The sequence below is a fragment of the Pogona vitticeps genome, chromosome 8 (assembly GCF_051106095.1).
Source record: "Pogona vitticeps strain Pit_001003342236 chromosome 8, PviZW2.1, whole genome shotgun sequence".
NCBI classification, from domain to species: domain Eukaryota; kingdom Metazoa; phylum Chordata; class Lepidosauria; order Squamata; family Agamidae; genus Pogona; species Pogona vitticeps.
Genome location: NC_135790.1, coordinates 23,489,058 through 23,500,734, shown reverse-complemented (window position 1 = coordinate 23,500,734; position 11,677 = coordinate 23,489,058). Strand labels below are relative to the sequence as shown.

Here is an 11,677-nt window from a genome sequence, read left to right as displayed (position 1 = left end):
ATGAAATAGCGTTTAGGCTTTGCTTAATTGGGATGTCGCTGGGGCTCTGACACCCAATAATAAGGACAGTGGAAAGCTGATCTGACAGCTCGTTAACACTCAATTAATCCTGCTCTGTACAACCTAGCAATACACTTTTAAAAAAAAGTATCTTGGCAAGTGAGATGGAATTGAGATAGAAAATGCAGGGCTGTTTTTAAGTGCATACGCAGACTTCTATACATTGCAGTATTTGTTTTGTCTAGGCATGTACTGTTGGAGTGGAATGGAAGGCTGAAGAGCATGATTCATTTCAGATAATTGCTGCGGCTTATACAGAACAGAACAAATGGCTGTTTAATTTATATGTGTGCAATTCTACGTCCACCCAGACTAGAATTATTAATTGTCTCACCCATCTGACTGCTGTGACATTCTGTGTTTTTAAAACTCCTGCAGGCACATATGATAGCATGGAACACAGTAAACTTTCCATCTTTAACCATTTCATAATTCAGATGTGAGCAGGAGCCTTTGCTAGTGTTAGATTGTATATCCATCACTGTTGTTTCCAAAAAGGGGAAAAAACATACTTTTCATTTGAAGCAAAAAAGTTATGCTTGAAGCTGTATTCCTCAAAGGAAAATAAGACCATAGAGTAACTGTATTCTTCATTCAAAACATGGGCACGCTGATGCAACCTTTTTATTCCTTAACTTCCACCCCAAATAAACCAGGTATGAATGTGATTTTATTCTAAGATGAGTGACGTGGCAATAATTAATACTTCATTTTCTACAGAATAAGAAGTTTCCTGTCTCACCAAACTTAGCTATCATAGTTTTTCCTCCTTTAAAAGTCATCTTTGTGGAATAAAGATGGACACGAACCAGGAAAACAGCAGTTTGTGACAGTTCATGATGCCATTATTCAAGAACTTCCATGAACATTTCATCAAAATGAAATGTTTTGTGGTTGATGCAATTCAGGACTTCCGGGGGGTGGTAGAACAGCCCCAAAGAGCACTTTTCTGGGGGAGGGATCTACTTTGGGAGAGGGGGGGGTTATAACTCAAACATCCCAAATCCAATTGTTGCCAAACTTGGAGGCGGTGAGGAAGAGTGTCGGTTGAAAACCTACTGTGAGCTTTATGTCTCTAACTCGTGCAGGGGCCATTCTACCACTCCTGGAATCCTCCAGTTGCACAGACCATGGAGTGTACAAGTCACCAGCGCCAATCATAGTTTGGTGTTTCATTTTATTCTGGGCAAGCGCATTTCCCCCGAATATACCACAAAATGCCCTGATTTGTGGGAATTTTTTTTTCCATTTGTGGTTCATTTCATGCCCTCTATTAGGGAGTAATTAGTGGATATTTTTGTTCACTGATGAGTAATATCTCTATTGATGAGCTCTGGGTTCTTTCACATAATGGTCCCAAACCTTCCAGCGTTCCCCTTCTTTTAACTTGGGTTTTTATTGGTCAATCTGAAGATTCCCCCCTTTCCTGGCTCCCCCAATTGGGGAATGTTTTAAAAAATCCATCTTAGCAGGTAGTGTAAAGCAACTCCTTCTAACCATTCATTCATCTCTGTTAACTGCTGATTTTCACTTATAGCTGTTACTCACCCTCTTTTCTTCTTCTTTTCCATTCTGCCTTTTCCCCCCCTCCCCGCTCCCTCTTTCCCCCTTATTATTACATTTCCAAGCTCAATCATGCAAAAAATTACACTGTTACATAGATTTAGCTGTCTCTGGTCTCATAACACCTGCCCTGCTTAGTCTGCCTGTAACTGTTCAATTAGGCCAGGCGCACAAAAGAGATGTACTGGAATAATCCCCACCTTAACTTAAAAGCCATTTTGTCCTGTTCTGGAGTGCTCCACAGAGAGAACATTACAAAATACTTTTTTCAGAGCACATTTATACAACGAAAGCTAAAGGCTGTGGTGAGGAAATGGCTTCAGCTGCCTAGTTGAACCCGTTTTTCCTCTCTATGTTGTACTAGGTAGCTGCAGATCCAATTTTAGGAAGCATAGATCTTCATTTGAAGGGGGACTCAATCCCAGTCAGTGGAAAGTCAGTGAGGACAGTGGTTGCACTGTTGGACTACGATCCAGGAGACCTGCGTTCAAATCCCCACCTGGCTTTGAAGCCTACTGGTTGAGCTGGGGGGGGGGGGAATCACAATTTTCTATCCTGTTGTTGCATATTGCATTTGCTATTGTAAAAAGGCTCATCATCTCTATTTTTTTAACACGCGCATAATCCCTCTGCTTAATCAACTAAATTCCATGATACTCCCGAATTGTATAGCCTCTTTGGTAGCCATATAACACATGGCTGACACCTGCCCATTTCTTGACTGAATTCTGTTGATCCTTTAGTTCTCCAAACATTGATCCAGGAGAAATGAGCCTTACACTAGTTTCTCCACCACCCTGTACTTGGGATGTTGGCAAGTCCAGAGTCTGAGTCTTTGGTACCAAGTGTGAGTCCATAGGAAAAACAAGCTTTGTTTCCCAGAAAAAAAGGGAAGGGTGGGTGAGTTCCAGGTTGTGAGTCAAGTATGAGTCGTTGCAACAAACTTGAGTTGACTCCAAGTCAGATCACCAGTGTGACTTAAATCCAACTTGACAGTGAGTCCCATGACTTGAGTTGCCAGTCCTGCCTTGTACTGTGTATATTCAGCTTTTCAGTGAACAACTGCACAAAATTTCCTGGCCAGCATTCTTAATACTCGTCAAGTTGCCCAATATACTTCAGCATTTTTTATGACACATGATGCCTTCTGTGTGTGTTGAGAGCCAAAACTCATCTAGTTGACCAAAGCTTCTTTCTCTGACCTCCTGAAGGTGATTATTACCCTCAACAACCAAACAAATAGCTGTTTACAAGCTTACTGACATGTTGACATGTTGCTTTTATCTTTTCTGAGTGTGTACATCAACGAGAGAGATATGAATTATCTCTCTCTTGCGCACACACACACACACACACACACACAGAGCGAGAGCTGTTTTGTATATCCATCCGTCTGAAGGGTGCAAACATCCTAAATATTAAAGTATTATCTTTGTTGGGATTTTCCCCCCAGTTTTCCCCATTAAGGATGGATCAGCCAAATGGGGTTAGGGAAAAATATTAGCGATAAAGCACAAAGCAAAATGGAATGTACAATGGCTTGAACCCCTTTTGTTTTCTGTTTTCTCTTTTTCTTTTCATGTTTGCAGTTGTTCATGAGTTGGAATGCTTGATCAGCAGTCTCGTGGGATGCATCTGTTGCATTGAAAGAGCTCATGTTTGAATGAGCCCTTCTGGGGAAATGAACAAAGAACAAAACTCAGACAAGGATGTCACAACCAAAGAAACTGTCCCTTGAGAGACTAATTAATTTTAAACGGAGAAGATCCTTTGCAGACTTGGTGGTCACCCCTGGCACCCACACGCTGCAGAAAAGGTAGTCCACAGGGTGAGACATATCGTGGCATGGATTTACGGCTGTGTGGCTTGGCTCCAAGGGCACTCCTGCACTTTTGAGAGGCATTAGCTGCCAGCCAGTAGCTGTGGTGTGCCAACCCCTATCATCCTCTGTCAATTATAGTGCTATTTAATGCACAGCTGAAGGACAGGCTCCTGCCTGCATCTTACAATCTTAAAGGGGTTGCAATAGAGGAAAACAGTAGTGGAGATCTTGAGATTCTCTTGTGTTTTTTTTCTCCCCCTCCTACTGCTGAAAAGAGGAGTTCAATTCCCACCTGCTGTTCTGTTCTCACAGGGCAAGCTGCTGCATGTTTTCCTCCTTTGGGTTTCTTTTGAGACACAGAAGAGTGGGCGGGCGGGTGGCATGCTGAAAATGATATTTCCTTACTCACAGGTGTGTGTGTGAGCTTTGAAATCTGATTCTGAGGAAGCTGGGAAAGGTAAATGGTAAAGGTAAAGGTTCCCCTTGACAATTTTTGTCCAGTCGTGTTCGACTCTAGGGAGCGGTGCTCATCCCCGTTTCCAAGCCATAGAGCCAGCATTTGTCCGAAGACAATCTTCCGTGGTCACATGGCCAGTGCGACTTAGTCACGGAACGCTGTTACCCTCCCACCGAGGTGGTCCCTATTTATCTACTCGCATTTGCATGCTTTTGAACCGCTAGGTCGGCGAGAGCTGGGACAAGCGACGGGCGTTCACTCCGTCGCATGGATTCGATCTTACGACTGCTGGTCTTCTGACCCTGCAGCACAGGCTTCTGCGGTTTAGCCCACAGCGCCACCACGTCCCTTAGTCTTTATTCCTTTCCGTTGTGGACAGAGGCTGGAGGTCAGCTGGATGGCACAAGCTCATCTCACTGGAGTGAATACCTCAGGAACCAAAGGAGTTGGGTCTAACACATCTGGAGGCTGGAGAGAGCTGCTCTGGAAGCTGGTGACCCCCCATGTTCATCATGATGCTGAAGCTGCTCCAGCTTTTGGTTTGAAATTTGGAGCAGCTTCTCTATAAGATCTGCTCCTTAGCTAGCTCCTGTAAAGTTCAGAAAAACTTCAGAGTAGATTCCTCCAATGAGGATCTGTTTATTGCTACGAGTTCAATCAAAGTAAACCAGTTGGGCTCACCTTTCTGGAGTTCGTCACTGATTTGAAGAAAGAGTCGCTCTCAGCCTTGGCCCCCCAGATGTTTTTGATCTAAAACTCCCAGAAGCTTTCGCCGCTTGCTGTGCTGGCCACAATTTCTGGGAGTTGTAGTACAAGAGCATCTGGGCACCCAAGGTTGGGAGCCACTGCTCTAAAACATCTGTCACAATTGACAAGGAATATTTTGAACCACATTTGAGATTCTTTGATGCACGTTATCCCCATTCATGCCAGTCTTTATTAAGGCTAATCCCCAGGCCCTGTGCCCTCAAGTATGGCACACCTTCTCATGGTTCCATGTGCTCCTGTGCTGCTCTGAACCAGGAAGAGTCTGATAGTTTTACAAGGCTCAGAATAGTTTCCCTCTTTCTGGCAGGGTTAGTTTTGCAAACTAAATCTACCGACACTCTGAACGCTTGTATGTGCAAAAAAGAGCGAGTGGGCAAGACAAGGTGATTTTTCATTTTCTTACCATCCCCAGCCGTTCAATTCAAATAGTTTGAATGGGAGGGGAAAAATCTGCCACATATTGAATATCTGTTCCATTAGGAAATCAGCTTCCAGTCCTGCTTTGCCTAGAAGCCGTGCTGATGAAATATTAAGCACCACGCCGGCAGGGGTGTTGGGGGATGAAGCTGATGTAATCAGATGAGTAGTTTAAGGTCTGGGCTTCCTTTGAGGACACTTTTGATTGATCAGGACCTGCAAAAATAAATAACATGGCTCTTAGATCTATGTAGTGACTTTAAATATTTAATAAATCCTGTATGAATATACGTGAACGATAAGTCTTCGCCCAGCGCTCCCACTTCTGTCCAATTCTAGGGATCAGATTTATCATCCGGCACCTTTCAGAGTTTGGACAGGGAGGGAGTGCAGATTTCCGATCTAGCTGACAGTAGCTGGCACTGTGATTTAACATTTCTGTCCCATTATTATCCCTGAGAGGTACGATAGGGAGGGGGCTGGCTATCAGCCTTGTTCTCACTCCAAAAGAGGGAGGACGGAGGTAGTTGGGGATGTTGAAACTGACAATGGAGCATTAATCATGTATCTGGAAAAAAAGTTAGCAGCCAGCTGTGGTAAGGAAGGATTCGGTGAGCTATAGGACAAATGGGTGAGTGGATGGTGAAGTGGAAGGCGCCTAGTGTAGCTTTTGTTGCTGCTGTAGAGTTGACATGTCTTATGTCATAGGATGGCATCTCAGAGAAATGCTGTGCTTCTCCAGTTCACCACAGGAGGAGACAAATTTCAGGGACATGGTGGCACTGCGGGCTAAACCGCAGAAGCCTTTGTGTGCTGCAGTGTCAGAAGACCAAGCAGTCGTAAGATCAAATCCACATGACAGAGTGAGTTCCCGTCGCTTTGTCCTAGTTCCTTGGCAACCTAGCAGTTCAAAAGCATGCAAATGCGAGTAGATAAATAGGTACCACCCTGGTGGGAAGGTAAAATGGCATTCCCTAGTCACGCTGGCCACGTGACAACAGAAACTGTCTTCGGACAAGCGCTGGCTCTATGGCTTGAAAACGGGATGAGCACCGCCCCCTAGAGTTGGACATGACTGGCCTAAAAATGCCAAGGGGAACCTTTACCTTAGATTTGGAGATAGAACATTTGATCTTGGGAGGCGTGTTTGACATCATGCCGTGGACACTTTTTCCACCTGTGGCTTAATGGTAGGGGAAGCCCCAGATGTTGCCTTTCCTTTTATGTTCAAAGATTTGGGATCCAATGGAAGTTTTGTTCTATACTGAATGGTTTAGGCATTGATCCCCATTGTGCCTCCTTGATAAGGGCTGGACTTGATGATCCATAAGGTCCTTTCCAGCTCAGCAGTTCTACCATGATGATGATTCCATAAAGCTACCAGCATCATTTGTCCAAAGGAACTGTGTGGTCAAAAATGACAACCTTTGACTTTCTACTCTCCTAATCTTTAAAGGGAACTACTCTAGATTTCTGAATGAAGCCTTCCCAAGGGCATGCCAGTCACAGTCCAAGACACCCCAGGCAGCCCCTCACCAGGGGCAAGGGCACCAGGACCCAGTCCACTACACAGAGCATCAAGTCCAAAAGTGCTCATTGCACAGCTGGTCATGACCCAGCAGAGGTGGGAGCACAAGACTGAGAACACAGAACAAGGCACCAAGATGCAGGAGCAAGAGCAGGGACCAAGGCAGGAACAGATGCAGGGACTCTAAAGCTCAGGAGCACCAAGGCAATAAGCCTAGCATGACCAAAGAACTTTGTTGCTGAGGCCAGTTCTGGGAGGGAGAGCCACTCTTTAAATAGGCTTTCCCTTCAGATTCCCAGGTGAGCCTCATGAGTGGCCCAGCAGGTGCTACACAGGCCAGGGCCTGACCCTGCAAACACCAGGCCATTCCTGGGTCAGGCTGGCCCTAATCCTGCAACTGCCAGGGCAGTATGGGCCAGATCCTGACGCCTATGGATTCTAGGGTGTCCACACCCCTCCCCAAAAAGTAGTGCCACTTTGTAGTGGGGAAGAGAGCGATGCCCAGGCATTAAAGTCAACGCGCACAGCAGACGCACATATTCTCCTCCTACGATATGATTCACCATCATCCCTTAAGATTTGCTTCCTGGGTGAGAAATTGAGGCGGCACAGCACTTTTGTGAAAATTCAGCCAACCCTTAGATCTGGTAACCTTCAAACCCTTAGATCAAAGGCGGGAAAAAAAACACATCTCCACCTTAAGCTTCCTTCCGACCTGGGGGACTCTCTGGCTTTTCTTTTGGCTTTTCCCCAGATTCCCTTCAGCACCTGGTCCCGGAAATTTATGTCACTTCACAAACCTGCTCATCAGCCTCACTGACATCCGTGATCAGAGCAAGTTTTGAACAGGTTGGGCCCAAGGGGCTCATAAGAGCATCAGCTGCTTTCAGAGAGAAGCAAAGCAAACAGAAGGCTAGGTGTGCATATTCCAGCCCCTTTTTGCTGAATTTAGCCCGAGCACCAAAGGTGTATCTGTTTTAATTTCCTGAGAACTAAAGTTACCCTAATTTTCTTCTTGGCTGTTGGGTATCCAGCTTTTCCAGCAAAAGACAGCCTGAGGTCTATTTTCTGTTGGTTGTTGTGGGTTTTTCGGGCTCTTTGGCCATGTTCTAAAGGTTGTTCTTCCTGACGTTTCACCAGTCTCTGTGGCCGGCCTCTTCAGAGGACTGGAGTAGGAACTCTGTCCATGCTCTGTTGCTGTTTGCTGGATAGATGAGTATTTATAGCTGTGGGACTATACCTCTATTCTCTGTATATGCACTTTTTGTGAATTTGTAACCGATTGGCAGTGGGATTTCTCAGAGCAGGATGGCTGGGCTGTTGACTGATGCAGCATCCTGCTCTGCGAGCCTTTCCCCCTAAGAAAAGCAAGAGCAATACAGTGGGGTCTTGAGAACTTAATCCGTATTGGAAGGCGGTTCTCAAGTCAAAAAGTCTGTAGGTCAAGTCTCCATTGACCTACAGTACATTGAAAACCGAATAATCCCATAACAGGCTGTTTTTGTTCCATTTTGGTTTTTTTCTGGTCTGTAAGTCAATTCTCAGGCTGCAAGTCAAACCTAAATTTTGCGGCCAGAGAAGTCTGTAACTCAAAAAGTCTGTAAGTCAAGCCGTCTGTAAGTCAAGGGTCCACTGTACTCTTTCTATCAAGGGCATACAGGGACCATTTGATGACAGAGACCCAGTCAAGTAGATCCGTCCACTTCCACATGGTCTAGTAGCATGTATGGGCTACCAAACAGCAAACAATAAGTAACGCGATTCCTTACAATCATGTTTCGACGTTGCTTGAAAAGTGCCAATTTTTCCTTGCCACTTTCCTGCTCTCAGAATGTTAAATCAATCACCATTTCAAAATTGAGGACGTAGTAGCAACGACTTGAAAGCCTGATTTCTTAAGAATGACAACCTGTGCTTTGACTGCTAAATAGGCGCGCCAACTAGGCAGTCTCCAGAATTAAGTATAAATCTGATGCTTACCTGAGTTTGTACTCGGGCATCACATATTCTGCACAGTGCTTGGAAAAGGGGGTTTTCTGGGTGTTTGTGTGTTAATCACAGAATCACACGCTGGTGGGGGAAAGCCAGAAAGCTATAGTTCAGTAATTTAGGTCTCTGGCTCCAGAGCCAGAGGTTGAGAATTCAATTCTCTACTGTATACCTCCTGGGAGAACGGCCATTCTGTGTGGCTTTGGGAAAGCTGCATAGACCCTGGACACCTGAAGAAGAAGGGAATGGTAAATCATTTCTATGTGTTTTCTACCTAGAAAATCCTGGAAAGGATCACCATAAATTAGAATTCTTGGCAGCACATGATAAAGCTAGCTGGAAAGCTCAGTGGTTTGGGCATCTGGCTGTTGAGCCAGACGTTGGCACTTCAACTTCTGACTGTGCCTTCTGTGAGTAGAGCCAGCCTGGGTGGCCTTGGGAAAGCTGCACAGTTCCAAGGCAACCCCAGCAGAAAGAAAGAATAAACCACTTATAAGTATTCTCTACCCCCCCCAAAAAAAAACTGAAAAGGGGCACCATAAGTCTGAATTGACTTGACGGTACATCATCGTCATCATTATATAGACTGAAAAGTAACTTTCCCAAATTCTGATTCTACGCTTGTCCTTGCAATGAGTAGGGGAGATTGGAAAGATGGGGAAAGAATTTCATTAAGTTTGCAATTTGTTATGGACTTACCAGGTTTGCAACTTCTGAATCAATATGTAAAATAGGTTACGGTTAGCTTTGAGTATTCATGCATCTTAGAATTTTGCCCGTGCAAATAGCGACAGAGTATGAGAAAAGCTTTCTGCCTTTCCTGCGTTTTGTCCTTAGAACACAAGTACAGATGGAAAATCTGAGCTTAGCGTGGCTTTTTTTCCCTGGGCCAGATGGACCTTTGTGTCTGCTGCAACATCATCTCCAGCTACAGACGGCCGGAGGCCTCTGGCAGCGCAAAGGTGAGACGTCGGCAGGCTGTTGCTCCTGTACCAGGCATTCGGAGGTGTGCTTTTTGTATCCAGCCATGAAGCAGGGCCAGCCCAAAGTGTTTTGCTGCCTGCGGTGGAAGGATAAATAAGAATAAAAATCTTTAAAACTGCAGAGCTGGAAGAGACCCTATGGCAGGGATTTGTTTTATTTTATTTTATTTTATTTGGCTTTTATATCGCCCATCTAGACAAATCCACTCTGGGCGGTTTACAGTCCAAAAAAGGGATGGGGACTCTCATCATGAGACTTGCTATCAAGTTGGACTTAAGTCACACCAGTGATTTGACTCTATTCAAAGCTTGTTTTTAATAGGGACTCAGGCTTGGGATTCAGGACTTGGTACCCATGATAGGGACTCCAACCCAAAGACCTGCCAACATCCTTGCCCTATGAAGTCCAAAACATTTCAAGGAAGCACAGTTGGGGAATCACATTTCCAGTCTCTGGCTTTGCAGGCATGGACTTAAACCAGTGAACTCACCCAGCAGTGTCCTCCTCCCTCTGCAGCCTAATTATGTAGGATCCAAGGAATGGTGAACTATTTCAAGAAGAGAGGCAAAAATCTCACAAGCCCTTCCTGGGCAATAAAACTATCACAAAGATACACTTCAGAACTGGCTGCCTTCAAATACCCCGAATTAGCTGCCTGAGGCATTTGCTGCATTCCACCAAAGGCCAAGGCACACACCTTATTATACCACAGTGTTCTCTTTAGCTACTGCACCTATTACCAGAAAATCTCTCCCTCTGCTACAAATAAATTACAATGGATCCTTTTTAAACATGATGCAATAGAGGAGCAATTCACAATTGCAAGTAGGAGCAAATGGTTCATTTGACTTTGTGTTGTGTAATGCGCCGTGTGCCTTTGTCTCTTCTGAATCCATGACCAAATACATACCAGCCTTGCATTGTTGTGTTTTGGGAAACCAAACTGTTGTCAACATCATCCTCATCTCCACTTCATGCATAATGATTTTTAATATTCATCACATGTCACCTAGGTGTGTCTTACCTTTCCTAAGCACAAAAGGTTATCGTCTTCTTACAGAGCAGGTCCCAACATATGATCATCTGCATTGTCCCTGTATTGCTTTTTTTTTCTGTATGGGAATTTGTTTGCCTACAATCTGCCACCTGCAATGACGATAAAATCCACAAGCTGCTTCTCCCAGCTGGAAGGGCTGTGCTGATGTTATTGTACACCAATCGCCTAAAACTGTTGGGTCTTCTAGCTGTGACTTCTTTATGGTTCCTGTTGATGGGACACAGAGAATTCCATCTCCCTAGCATTCAGACAGATAGACAAAGCTTTTCTTGTTAAGTCCATTGTTCCTGATGTGGCACAATGATTTTGTTTCTCCAGATGTTTGGAGCTTCAGTTGCCAGCTACCTTAGCCAGCAAGGCCAATGGCTAAGGATTCTAGGCAATGATATTAAAACATCTATGAGACCAGGGAGAAACACTACACTCACTTAGTGACAGAGTTAGCGGAATTTTACCAGGATTTTTCCCAGGTGGTGATAACCAGCAGAGTTCCCAGTGAAGTGCAGACACAGTCAGCAAACACTCTTGTAGCAGAAATACTTGGTTTATATGCAGAATATTTACAGCTTCAGTCCTTGTTCTATACACGGCAGTTTCACAGTCACAAAGCCTTAAATCAGTGTCACAGTCCAGTAAATAGTCATATACCATATGGTCAGTCCATTCAGCCAGAGTTCCACTCTCCAAGCACGTAGGTACGGCTTCCTCTGAACTCTCAGGCTTGGCTCCATGGCTACAGCACTTCACAACAACCCAACAGCAACCCACAGTGTTGTGTTCTAGGTCTCCCAGTTATATACCAATCCTGGTATGTTCTGGTAAATTCTTACTCAGCTGTTCATGCTTGTGCTTAGCATCACTCTATAGCTCTGCTCCTTACAAATACTTACTGCTGGTACAAACTGCACTTAACAATTTCAGGTTTTATCCAAACCCTGTCACTTAGCCACTCCCAACCTAGTTCTCTCCAGTTTGGGTTATGACTCCCATTTAGAGATGGGCACACACCAAACTCTGAACTATATATATATA

The 11,677-nt window shown here is 44.7% G+C and overlaps 1 long non-coding RNA gene across 1 annotated transcript; it reads right to left on the bottom strand.

Annotated features, from left to right (window-relative positions):
• Positions 1-8,585: 8,585 nt before the first annotated feature.
• LOC144584214 (uncharacterized) lies at positions 8,586-11,395 on the bottom strand. The gene is made up of 3 exons (XR_013538327.1): positions 11,294-11,395; positions 9,304-9,664; positions 8,586-8,834 (listed from the first exon to the last, which is right to left on the bottom strand). It is a non-coding gene; the product is annotated as an uncharacterized LOC144584214 (long non-coding RNA).
• Positions 11,396-11,677: the final 282 nt, after the last annotated feature.